Below are 14,436 nucleotides of genomic sequence, written 5' to 3'. Positions count from 1 at the left end.
AAAGTTAAACACATTGCATACAATAAGTCATATAGTCTTACGGTTTTTAAGGGTAACCAGTATTGTATTTGAATATAAGATTAACTCTTTTTTTCGAGTAATTTATTTTATTAAAATGCTTTTTGGCAATCTTTTATACATATAGTTTTCATTTGTTTTAATATCTGACTTTTTAATCTGAAGAGTTAAGCCCTTTTTAATTGATTTTTATAGTTTGTTCTTATGTTGTACTGTTACTTCACTGTCACATGTTAGGGGAGGGTTTGCCACAAGCAAACATATGTAGCCTTGTACTGTTTTTTGTTCTTTGATCGGGTTGTTGTCGCCTTGACACACTTCCCGTTTCCATTCTCTGTTCTATGTTTAACCCCGCCACATTCCTTATGTGCCTGTCCAAAGTCAGGAAATGTCAAAAATAGGGGTACAGCAGTCATAATTAGTGCCTTCGATAATAACATTTGTCACTTCGGGGCCTTTTTTAGCTTACTATGCACTGTGGATTTTGCTCATTGTTGAAGGCCGTACGGTGACCTATAATTGTTAACTTCTACGTCATTTGATATCTGGTGGAGAGTTGTCTAGATCTCATTGGCAATCATGCTGCATCTTCTTATTTTTATAAAGTCATAGCCAATTAATACCCCCTCCTCACAACATATATTATTTCAACGCTTTTGTCTATATACATGTGTCACGAACAGTAAAATATTGTAGGTTCCATATGAATACAAGCGTCTATACAGGATTTAAAGAAAGAAGATGCGTTTTATCTATACCGGTGACCGGCGGTTGGTATAAAACGATTGACGTGAGTTTATGCGATGTACAATTTTTCCATAAATAAGTAAACAGAAAAGACCTTACACAGTATTTATCATAGAAGTGCAAGGAAGTCGTAAGATAGGTTTGCATGGTAGATTTAAAATATATTAGTAATTTTCTGGTGCGAATCAAGGATTTTTTAAATGGTTGTGTACCATGGCAACGTTAGAAGTGGCATTTGAAAAAGTTTATGCATTTACCATGTATGCAGCTGCGGCCAAGCGGCCCCCCTCCCCCCCCCCCCCCCCCCAAAAAAAAAAAGAAGAAAAAAATATAAAAATCTACCTCTGACTTCATAAGTTGAAGAAGCCCGTTAAAAATAATTGAAAGTAAATCGATCATTTACAAATTTATAACTGTTTTCAGCTATTTCATTCAATTTCCAAAATTATTGTATTTTGATAATACATCAATTGAATAATATTTGATTGTCATTTCGAAATATTTGTGAAGAAAAAGATTAACACTCACCTTTTGCTGGAAACTCGCTATCGTTTGGAATGAAAAGATTTGAATCTACTTATTAAATGGAAAAAGATCAAAATTCTCTGCTCTATATATTTTCATAAATGTCATCTAAAATATGTTATACATGTAATAGATGTACCGTATCAAACGCATATATGAGATTATATTTTGTGAACTACTGTTTATAAATTGTTACGCATTGCTTGCTATGTGGTGTAGCGACATGCATCATAAATCTTTGTTCAAAGACAAATTAAAAATAATTTTAAAAGCCTATTCTAACAGACTTTATACTAACTTTATTACAACAAGTTTAAATTACATTTTCTGAAAGAAAGCAAAGAACTCAGTCTGTTTGTATTGTAGTAAATTTAATTCATTTTGAAATTTGTATTCAAATACGTTGCTGTTGGAGATTACAAAGCGCCAATAAAATACAATAATTTTGTATTTTATAAAAAATAAAAATGAAATAACAAAAATACCGAACTCAGAGGAAAATACTAAACGGAAAGTCCATAAGCAAATAGCAAAATCAAAAACTCAAAAACATCAAACGAATGGAAAACAACTGTCATATTCCTGACTTGGTACAGGCATTTTCTTATGTAGAATATGGTGGAATAAACCTGATTTTATAGCTAGCTAAACCTCTCACTTGTATGATAGTCGCATACAATTCCATTATATTGACAACGAAGTGTGAACAAAACAAACAAACATATTAGGTAAAAATGTCAAAAATAGGGGAACAGCAGTCATAATTAGTGCCTTCGATATTAACATTTGTCACTTCGGGGCCTTTTTTAACTTACTATGCACTGTGGATTTTGCTCATTGTCGAAGGCCGTACGGTGACCTATAATTGTTAACTTCTACGTCATTTGATATGTGGTGGAGAGTTGTCTAGATCTCATTGGCAATCATGCTGCATCTTCTTATTTTTATAAAGTCATAGCCAATTAATACCCCCTCCTCACAACATATATTATTTCAACGCTTTTGTCTATATACATGTGTCACGAACTGTAAAATATTGTAGGTTCCATATGAATACAAGCGTCTATACAGGATTTAAAGAAAGAAGATGCGTTTTATCTATACCGGTGACCGGCGGTTGGTATACAACGATTGACGTGAGTTTATGCGATGTACAGTTTTTCCATAAATAAGTAAACAGAAAAGACCATACACAGTATTTATCATAGAAGTGCAAGGAAGTCGTAAGATAGGTTTGCATGGTAGATTTAAAATATATTAGTAATTTTCTGGTGCGAATCAAGGATGTTTTAAATGGTTGTGTACCATGGCAACGTTAGAAGTGGCATTTATAGAATTGTATAGATTGAAATTAAATCGATCATTTACAAATTTATAACTGTTTTCAGATATTTCATTCAATTTCCAAAATTATTGTATTTTGATAATACATCAATTGAATAATATTTGATTGTCATTTCGAAATATTTGTGAAGAAAAAGATTAACACTCACCTTTTGCTGGAAACTCGCTATCGTTTGGAATGAAAAAAATTGAATCTACATATTAAATGGAAAAAAATCAAAATTCTCTGCTCTATATATTTTCATAAATGTCATCTAAAATATGTCATACATGTAATAGATGTACCGTATCAAACGCATAAATGAGATTATATTTTGTGAACTACTGCTTATAAACTGTTACGCCTTGCTTGCTATGTGGTGTAAGGACATGCATCATAAATCTATGTTAAAGTAAATTTAAAAGCCTATTCTCACAGATTTTAAACTAACTTTATTACAACAAGTTTAAATTACATTTTCTGAAAGAAAGCAAAGAACTCAGTCTGTTTGTATTGTAGTAAACTTAATTCATTTTGAAATTTGTATTCAAATACTTGCTGTTGGAGATTACAAAGCGCCAATAAAATACAATTACAATTTCAGAATGTACCGGATACATATGCAAACATCCAATTTTCGACCGCCAAACAGTATCAAAAACTTTCACAAAGTCAACGAATGCACAATAAAGTTTCTTCTTTTTCTCTTCTGCAACTCAAATAAAATATATATAAAAATTATATTATCCACTGTGGAAAAACCTTTCATGAAGCCCGCATGATTTTCATTTAATAATACATAATCCTCTAGGAAAGAACTCATGCTAACATTTAAGACAGAGGTTAACAGTTTTCCAAGGCAACTAATTGACCAGGACCATAAATAAAACACATTATGCACATTTTTTTCTGTGTTAATCTATTTTTTTTTTTTTTAGATTTCGAGTTTTCAAATGATAATGTAAACTTGAAATAACCCTTGAAACAGAAATATCAAAACATAAAAAAACTTCCAGATAGAAAGTCAGCATGCCACATAGGCATGAAAATGAAAATGGCTTAAAAATGCTTATTTTGACCATATAATGCCAAAATGGAATATTAATATTGAATGTCTATCAAACAAAATTTTTAATTTTCTAATGTCATACAGTCTGACAAATTAATACCTTTTAGGATGTACTTAGGTGAAATAGAAAAAATCTATAATTTAAAATTGACACTATAAGTCAGAAGAGTATAAGTTAAGGAGCAAAATAAGCTAGAAATATTGATAGATTATGGAGCTCCTTTTCGAAATATTCAATTTATAGAAAATGGCGATAAAAGGCTGACTTGGACTTTTACCTTATATTTGCATTGGTATTATTTGGGTCTCAAATCGAAAGAAAAGAAATCTAGAATCTGCTGAAATTTTGATAAATGACCTTTTATGAGCTATTGAAGTCTTCTATGAAAAGAAAAATGGGTGTTATGGGGCCAAAATTTTACCCTATATCGTAGGAAAAAAAACAATGAGTCCGAACATTTGACAAAACTTCCTAAAACTGACCTAAGTACATCCTTAAAACATACAGGGAAGTTGTAAAAGTACAGATTCTGTATTTTCTGAATTCATCTCTTAGGCCCGATAACACAATTAATTAATAGTGCATTTCTTTTGTACAATAATTGCAAATTGAACAAATCCCACCCGCGCTTTCTCAATAATATTTTTACAGTGTGGCATACTACTTTTCAGACAAATAATATCAAAATTACAGAAAACCTAGTCAGCTTTAACTGGAAATATGGACAATTTTCCATTGAAGAGGTCTTGAATTCAGTTTGACTGCTTCAGTCATTCTAATGTTTTACCTTTTTCAACTAGACCTAAATCACTACTTTATCTTAAAGGGGCATTAGCTGTCAAATTCATGTTCACCGATATGACTCAAATTCTTATATTCGACTTATAACATAATAAAACGCATATCCAATTATAAAAAGTCTAAAATAAACAATTTAAATGCGTAGACTCGATATTATGTATCAGCATTTTGTGTGTATTGTGTTCAGATGCCATCCAATTAACTATCGAGGTGACATCCGAAGACTGCCGACGTTCATATGACCCTATATAAACATAAACATATATATAAACAGATTGCGAACTCGTGAAATTGGATTTTTCTTGGTCTTTTTGATTTCATATTATAGGTTGAAAAATATGTTAATGATCGTTTTTACCTGTATAAGAATAAGTTCTTCTAGTAAATCAAATGGTTTATCCTTGTTTCACTATCAATGTTTACATTCTTTTCCATTCAATAACTGAACACGCAGAGTTCATGCGTAATCCATCTCTAACTATAGGATCAGTTCATTTGAATACGGATTTAATGAGATCGAATTATTCACTTGCAAGTATTCACTCTATGCTTATTTTGACAAAACTGAACCAAACTTGCTGTTAAAAGCAATTATTATTTCACTATTTAACTTTCATTAATGATTGAAAAAAAATTTTTTTTATTTTTTTTATATCTCGTAGCTAATGCCCCTTTAAAATTCATGACCCAAATGGTTTAACAATGTAATTAATTATTTCAACCCGTTTCTAAGCTTCATCTTTATATCGTTGATATGTCAAGTCAATACACTATTATTGTCTTTGTTATTTCTATAATTTAAAATAATTCATAACACTTCTTACGGGTTTTCTACAATCCGGAAAATTAAACCATTGTTGTGACGTTGTCTATTCAAGAAGCAGTGGATTAATTTTCAAGAATCCAATTACGTTCTGTTGTGACTATTTTGCAATGTAACACTATTCACAACGGTTCACTGAATTATATAAAGAGATGAGGGAGTAGATTACATGTATCGGTTATTCTATGAAAAGAGATGTACTGTGAAATATAGAGCGAGGAGCTTGATCCGAGCACTTAAGTTCATAGTATAAACCTTTTCATAGAATATTCAATTTAGCACATATTTACAATTCAAGTAATCATTTAATTGGCCTATTGATAGTTTATCTAGGCTGACTACTTGTATCACAGGTGTTTGTAAAACGGAGTTCATAAACTAAGTTTTGTGCTTTTTAAATTGACTCACTAGTATCATAGCTATCATATTTGTTCAATTTGTGACGGTGATTTACCAGATGATGGGTTTATAAATGCAAGAAACACGAATTGTGAAATACTGGTTTGTAAGGCAATTGCACATATGTGATTTTAAAAGGCCCTTGACTCCAGAATGAAAAGAAGGTAGCTGCTGCTGGATGTATGAATATCGATATATAGCGGGGTTTCTACGTGTACTTATTTACACGGTAAGATGACAAAATAAATTGAAATTAAATTGCAGTGGGAACAGAAATTTTTTTGAAAACAATTTTAATTTCACAGTAAAACGAAAGCTATAATAAATTGGTGAAATATAGATATATGTGCCATTGATAGTCTAGCGGTTAGGCATTAAAACAACTACCAATAGATCAATTTGAAAGATTATAGTTTTTTTCAAATTACTTTAAAGAAAACCTAAAATCTTTATTACAATACAGATATAGGTGGCACATTTCCTTATTTAAATGTTATTGAAATGAAATTGTTTTCAAAACATGTAAAGCTCCAACTTTGTTTTCAATTTATTTTGTCATCCTACCGTCTAAATAAAAACATGTAGAAAGACACCGCTTTATATCGATATATATATATCTACACCAGTAGCTACATACAACATAGTTATTGAACTCCGTTTTACAAATACCTGTGATACAAGTAGTTAGCTATGATAAATTATCAACAGACCAATGAAATGATTACTAGAGTTGTAAATATGTGCTATATTGAATAGTCTAATATGAAAAGGTATATAATATGATATTAAGTGCTCGGGGCAAGCCCCTCGCTCTACATTTTATAGTACAAATATTTTTTATAGACTAAGCGATATTTCAAACATACTCACCCATTCTCCTTCAATTGAAAATTAGTATTTTCCTTTTTAGTGTTCTTAGAATATAGCAAAGTGCTCTCGACCAATGAAATTGTAGGATTTGATGCCTCCTAATTGTGAAGATTGAATGTAAATCATGTTCTTAGTAAGGGATTATCCTTTTATTTTGGTCTATTTACCGTTCAAAACAAAGAGTTTCTATAAATGAGTTACAACTGCCCCGAAGCACATTTATCAGATTGAAAGGATTTATCACTCAAAGATTGAAACTGACTAAAGTTGAATTGTAAAACAAACAAAATTTTCAAAATAAATTAAAGACTTTAAGTCTACTGCTGCAGTAAAATTGGTACCGTGAATATTATTATGAAAATATTAATAACTTCAGACTACTAAAAAAAATAAACAATACAAAAGCAATGTAAAAAAAGAGCCTTCAGATAAAAAATAATCTAAATCTTTAGGTTTCCAAAACTTTGATTAGTGGATCAGCGGTTGGGAAGAATAGTTATTTCTAATATTCCTTTAAAAAAATAGAAATTTGATTTAAGATTTCAAAAACTTTTAAAGGCATTATTTTTGAACATTTCCCTGACATAATGAAATAGTATTTGATGTAAAAAGCCAGACCGAAATATTGGTTGTGAAAAAAGACTGAAACTAATTATTGAATACAACCAATCAAGAGATCATTTGAGCCTTGAGCACTTTACAACATTCTAAGTTTGTAAGAGAATGATAATCTCTTACTTCATGATAAGTACTCGCTAACGCTTGTACTTAATCATGAAGAAAGGGATCATCATTCTCTTACATATACTTAGCACATACTTACAACTTCTCGTCCAATCAAATTGCTTATATTTGCCTTCTAATTTTCATAGTACATACTTTTTCCATGTACTAAGTAACTACGCATGAATGACCACAAGGGTAAGATTTCATTGTATCGTAATCAAGATATTAAAACAAAAATTGCTACTGGCGATTTTGAAATAAATGCTGTGTTCCAAATTAAACTAAATAGTTTGTAATTAGTTTTCAAATTGATTTTTAAACATCCTACTATTTAATCTTTGGATCTAAAAATGTTTTTGACGATTAAAAGTTTCTTTAATTTAAATAAAGAGTAACACATATGGTTTTTTTTTATACCTTGATTAGAGTACAACGCCATCTGAAAATTGTAATCATTTATCTTCCATGCAATTACTTTGTACACAAAAAAGAGTGAACCATGAAACCTTGTGAAGGAAAATTACAGCAATTTGATATATTTCGTCATGAATTGATTGATAATTGGTTGCTTAATGTCCAGTGACAAATATTTCATGCATGTAAACTATCCACTAGACTACCTATGGGTACATACCAGGGCAGATCCAGTCATTTTTAAAAGGGGTTCCAACCCAAGATAAAAGGGGGGGAGGGGTCCAACTGTATGTCCTCATTCAAAAGCATTGATCATCACAAAAAGGGCGTTTTCCATCCCCCTCCTGAACTCCCCCTCCCCCTTTTTGGATCCGCCAGTGCAAACTATCTATATGTGTACAATTTATTATAGTTTTAGCTTTTAGGTGAAATTGAAAAAATGTTTACAAGAATGTAAAGCTTCCACTGCAATTTAATTATTGCCTGCTTTTGGTCAATTTATTTTGTCATCTTACCATGTGAAGAAGTACATGAATAGTAAAACACCGCTTTATGTCAATAAACATACTTACACCAGCAGCTACCATCTTTTCATTCTGGATTCAATATTTTACAATGATACTAGTGAGTAGATTGACAAAACTACGTACATGAGCTACACCTAGTCAGCCAAAATATATCAATAGACTAATTACAGGATTACTCAAGTTGTAAATATGTGCTAAATTGGATAGTGTATGGAAAGGTATATACTATGAAATTAAGAGCTCGGGGCAAGCCCCTCGCTCTAAATTTCATAGTATATACCTTTCCATACACTAACCGACACATAGTACATGGCTTTCCGTGCACTATAAAATGCTATACATGAATGACTTTTCATTGAAGATTAATTATGCAAGTAAAATAACAAAAAAAGCCCGATCACCAAGGACAATTCATAACGGAAAGTCTCTTATCAAATGGCAAACGCTTAAAAACTGCACTAAATGAATGTACAATTCCAGGGCAATATCCATAGGAAAAGAGCAAAAGAAAATAACCATAAGTACTGTTGTTTGTCTAACTATTATAAATGAAAACAAGAGAATAGAACTATAGAACCATTTTAAGTTGAGATTTCAATATTGTAAACGTAATATAATGGTACATATATAGAACAACAACAAAAAAAGAATTGAAAAGGGGGTAAAGGTTCAGGTATAATACCATTTTATCTATCAAATGGTTTTTTAAGAAAAAATGACTGTTGATATGAAAAGGAAAGGATGTTTTTGAAAGAAACATTCATCAATAAAAAAGTAAGTATCTGATGTTGAAACGATTGTAATTTCAAAATTTATTGATGAAGTTTTGTCGTAGTTAAAAATTATACAATTTTAGGAAAGCTGATTTATATATTACTATGTGCTTTTTAAAATGAAGGAATTTCAGATATATAAGTATTAAACTGTACCTGAGGAAGAAGAAATCTCCTATTTTGAATATTTTCTTTCTGTTTTGTTATCACAAAACTATCTCATTGCTATTTCATTTTATCTGTTGAAATGACCATTCAATATGATTTACATCCCTTTTAAATACCATGTCAACACTTAAAGTGAGTTCATGTAAAGGTTTGATTATAATAATGGGAGAGGCTTGTTTTGTATTGTCACTCGAAGTTGTAAATATTTTCTGAATTGGTCAGACAATACCTGGTCATGTTTCATCTAACCTATACTTAGTACACGGAAAAAGTATGTACAAATGTATTATGAAACTTAGAGGGCAAATTCAATCAATTTTATTGGACGAGAAGTAGTAAGAATGTGCTAATACAATCTTATGTTTATACTAATTTACAAATGTTGTTTATAATACAGAACAAAAAGGAATATAACAAATGCACTCATAAACCATATAATAGTTAAAATTTTTAACTGTTGGGTAACCTTCAAATTTGATTGGTGGTAAACTCAATTAAATGGAATGTGTGTATGTAGTATAAAGTTGTAATTGATAACATTTTATCGGTTAACGAGTAACATCCAATAAAGACATAATACGACATAATATGAACAAAATCAGTTAATTTTAGTAAACTTTATTTCACATGAAAATTTCCCACGACTGCTTTGTGTGTTTGTTTAACAGCTCTAGTAATAAAAATCGTTCACTCGTTAATTTGAATTCCAAAGGTTCACTTGCAGTCTTATATTGATATTAGTTCCATCTACTTGAAAGGTAGACGGTGCAGTGCTTTTTTGTAGTTCTGAACGAATTTATTTTGGTATTGATGGCTTGCTGTTGATCGTCTGATAGCCTCTCTAAATCAGGTCAGGAATAACCATCAACTGGTGGATTATATGTCAATTGAGGTATAATCCACCATTTGACACATAGTGAGATAGACCAATTGAGGTATAATGCAATCTGAATGTGTCAAATCATACTGGAGTTTGAATGTTAAAAGTATATTCATAAACCTCAGATTTTAACATTTTTACTTGTTTCAATAAAATTAAAATGTTTTTAAAGGGGCATTAGCTATCAAATTCATGTTCACCGATTTGACTCAAATTCTCATATTTGATTTATAACATACGTATATCCAAATTACTAAAAGTCTAAAATAAAATCAATAATGCATGCACTTAATGCGATTTAAACATAAATATAAATAGATAACAACCACGTGCAAATGGATTTTTCTAGGTCTGTTTGATATCATGCTTCAAAAATGTATCGGTTAAAGAAATATGTTAATCGTCGTTTTAACCTGTATAAGAATGATGTTTTTGTGATTCAAATCGGTCAACCAAATGGTTAACTCTTGTTTCAATTAATTTCAATGTTGACATTCTTTTCCTTTTAATAGCTGAACACGCCTAGTACATGCGTAACATATCTCCATCTAAGGGGGTCAATTGAAATTTACATAAATACAGATTCACATAAGGTCGAATTGTTCACTTGCAAGTCAATATTGCATCAGCGATGTTCTTGAGCTTATTTTGACAAATTTGGTCGAACTAACTGCGTATAACGAAATATTGTTTTAAAATTCTGCTTTTATTATTACTGCATACATAAAGAATCGTATTTTAAATTTTTGTCTAAATCGTAGCTAATGCCTTTTAAGCGCTGCATGATTAAGGCGGATCATCGCTAAATATTTCCTCAAATAGAATTTTCATATACTTTACTGTCAATTCATGTTGGGGCCTTTTAAAGCCGATTATACGATATGGGTTTTTTCTCGTTGTTTAAGCCGGGGTCACTTATTCACGATTTTTACAGCCGGCCTTGACAGGACCATTCCCGATTAAAATTTGTCAAATGTCTGATCAAGATCATGTGAATCGTGGCTGGAAATTCAAACTTTAATTAAAATTTGTAAAAACAATTATTTAATCACGACAACAATCAGATCTTGTTCAGGAAGCGTCCTTATTCAGCCGTTTCCAGCCGAATTTGTCCCAATTATCCCCTTTCTCAATCCGATTATAATCCGATTTGTATCTTTCTCATCGTTAAAAACGACCGAATCTGTCCCGACAGCGTCCAGATTCAACCGAATGTGATCAGACAGAGATCAGACAATGACCAGACAGTGAACCGACGCTGACCGAAGATGGCCGTTAGAAAACCTTCGCCATATTCGGGATGATCAGGTACTGTCGGAACGCAATACTTTCACAGTCTGCTGTACCACATTGCAAATAGCTTGTCTGGACTCCATCATAATGTGTTCTGTAATTTTCGGGACTCTGTTGTAGGTATCATTGCCGAATTTCGTATTAATAACGGGACTGTTCCGGAACGGTTTCGGCAAAGACGGTGTGCATTCGGCAAGATCTGGATGCAATCTGGACTCAATCGGCAAAAAAACAGCAATGACATATTTCTCCAGATCATTCCCGTTCTACAGGACACCGTCCAGAAAACACAGAACATTGTTACGATTTTGATCCGATACAGCAGAATCTGTCACGACATAGTCACGATTGTAATCCGACTAGACAAAATCGGCTGAGTTTCCCCAAATGTTACAGATTGCACCTAACTGTCGGGGTGCTTGGCAAACCTCCCCGGACCATTCCCGATCCGTAGGAATTTGTTACGAACATATTCGATTGCGTTCAGACAATGATAGGACATTTCAGATTGTAATCCAACTTTTTCACTTTTCGTGTCTTAGCGCTGTCTGATCTCAAACGGGAGCCATAATCGGCACTGTGTGAACGCCGCATTAAAGGCAGTACAGTTGCCTATAATTGCATACATCTACTTAATTTGAACTTTTGTGGATAGTTGTCTCATTGGCAACCATACCACACCTCCTTATTCTTATAGTATATGTCCCCGTCCTTTTTTCAAGCTACCAGTTGTGCAAAATTTATTCATGAAAAAACACTTTTTTGTGACTAGAAATTAGAAATATAACAGATAACTTTTAAAGAAACGTTCTGACAATGGAAATAAGTACACTGTCTACTTTTTCACTTTTTTGGTGTTTTGGAAAATGTTGTTTGTGCTGTATTTAGACCCCTCTACCATACAATTTGTTTTGCATGCACACGTATAAAAACTGCGGTTTTTATCCAAAGCAATCATAGGTTTGAATGTTGTTTTCAATTTAGACTTGTATATATTTTATCAGATATATTTATTATATATTTTTGTATTATACATTTTATATTCTAATTTCAATTTGATAAGGTGGTGCATTTCTTTTTTTTTTGTCGGGTATACTATTAAGTATATTTAAAGTGATAATTATTATTCAAACACACCTAAGATGTTCTCAAAATATTAATCATGTGCATATACTTACTGAAACGAGGACTACATGGCGTAATAAGAAGATTGGTGGATCAAATAGCTGAGTACTGTTTTTCATATTAAACGATTTATAGTTTAAATATAATATTAATCATTTTTTATTTCAAAAGTGTATTTGAACGTTCTATCGGAAAAAGACAAAAATGACTAAACTGGCTTTGACCTGTTGACCAGAGCTTCTTAAATTGGATCTAGATTTGAATGTTACAACGGACACCGAATGAACTTTCTATCTAGGATTCACGGCTTATCTTATAAATTGAAAATAAGAAAATAATTCCTATCGTTTACAAGTAAAATGCTTCTTCTGTTACAGTAAAAAAAAATCCATTGCGATTCACTTGCATCGTGTTGTTTAACTAAATTAATTGCGCTTTTATCATTTTTTTAGATATCTTTCTATCCAAAAATTGCAAGTGACAAGTAATTACTTGGAGAACGCCGCAGGATACACAGATATGTATATGCCTAGAGACAAAAGCCTTTTGAAGGTTGTTATAAGATTTAAATTTAATGAAAAGCCACACAACGACGGCGGTCTCAAAGAAATTTTGTGTTCCAATAAACACTTACAGCATTCTTCAATAACATAAGTACGATAAAAATAATAATGCTCAATTATATTGTATAAAATATGGAATTAAACGGCAAAATGCAGACACTTTTTACTTCATGTATTTACAAGTTTTGTTTTTATACTTATAGATAGAAAGTTAGAATCGGCGTTTTAATTGCAACACCCTTCGCCTTTTCAAGGAAGATACAATAGATTCAGGTGTGGACCTAGGATTTGAAAAGGGGGACCTTCTAAGAAAACGTTAGGTGTTGGACTTCTGAAAAGCCTATGTATTAACCATATATAAGTGCCTATAAATAGCAGCACATGACATACAAATCTATGGGAGTGTGGATTAATCAGTACAGAGATTAATTCAATTACACAAATAAAATTATAGATTGCCTAACAATGTAATTTTAACACACTATTTAGTATGTAAATATAAGAATGTTTAAAATATTTACAAAATGATGAAAATAAACGCAATATTTCGCTAGACTAACTATCTTTATCAAGCGTGCATCTATCCAGGTGAAATCGGATGTAGATGATAAGAAACTTTTGCAGCTCAATGTATATGTTGCATTTGAATTTAGCTGCCTTGAAAATAATACATAATTTGGATGAAGTTCAAGATTTTTACAAAATTGGTAGTTGAAGTTAGCAACGTCCATTGGCCAATATTACAGGATAAAAAGGACGATGCTGTGTACTAAATTATTCTTTATCTTTCCTGTATCTTTTCTCATCTTTTTCGTTAAGACCATCAGGTTCTAAAGTGTGGAGTTGGTGGATCCAAAAATTTTCTCTTCTCCTTCTCGCCGTGGTGTCCCACTCGGTGTTGACTTCTATGATTTGGAAAGTAACATTATCAAAAGAATATTTCGTTGAACGAAGATGTCTTGTGAGAGGACAGTTTTTGTTGGTTTTGTACCATGAACGATGGTTATTAAGCCGAATATTAAATTTGTCCATTGTTTCTCCCACATACTGAATGCCACAAGTGTCACATGTTAATATGTAAATTGAGTTCTCCGTTTTACAGTTGGAATTTGAGTAGATGGTATAATTTTGTTTAGTAACGGAGCTGATGAAAGAACTGCTTGTATTGGCAGCTTTACAACACAAGCAGTTCCTTCGACCACATTGTTTGTAGCAACCGGGAGATGGAGTAGGCTGCTTTGCTAATACAGATGTCACTAATTTGTCACGGATGTTTTTAGGTCTTCTGAAGGCCATGACTGGTGGTGAGGAAAATACTTTTTTAAGATTTGAATCATTTTCTATAATTTTCCAATGCTTCTGAACAATGGAAGACACATTTTTAAAATCA

At 31.8% G+C, this 14,436-nt stretch overlaps 1 protein-coding gene across 2 annotated transcripts in view; it reads right to left on the bottom strand.

Annotated features, from left to right (window-relative positions):
- LOC127703941 (uncharacterized) overlaps positions 1–14,436 on the bottom strand; it is a 40,315-nt gene that overhangs the window by 11,987 nt on the left and 13,892 nt on the right. Inside the window, exon 2 of one of the 2 annotated variants that reach the window (XM_052207980.1) lies at positions 2,784–2,800. The gene's annotated coding sequence lies outside the window, so the exon portion shown is untranslated. Of the gene's footprint in view, positions 1–1,293; positions 1,311–2,783; positions 2,801–14,436 lie in introns of both variants that reach the window. The other variant, XM_052207979.1, reaches the window with a different exon arrangement.

This window comes from Mytilus californianus, unplaced genomic scaffold, assembly GCF_021869535.1.
Source record: "Mytilus californianus isolate M0D057914Y unplaced genomic scaffold, xbMytCali1.0.p SCAF_57, whole genome shotgun sequence".
Lineage (NCBI taxonomy): Eukaryota > Metazoa > Mollusca > Bivalvia > Mytilida > Mytilidae > Mytilus > Mytilus californianus.
Note: the sequence above shows the minus strand (reverse complement) of the source record. Positions and strands in the feature narration are given on the sequence as shown.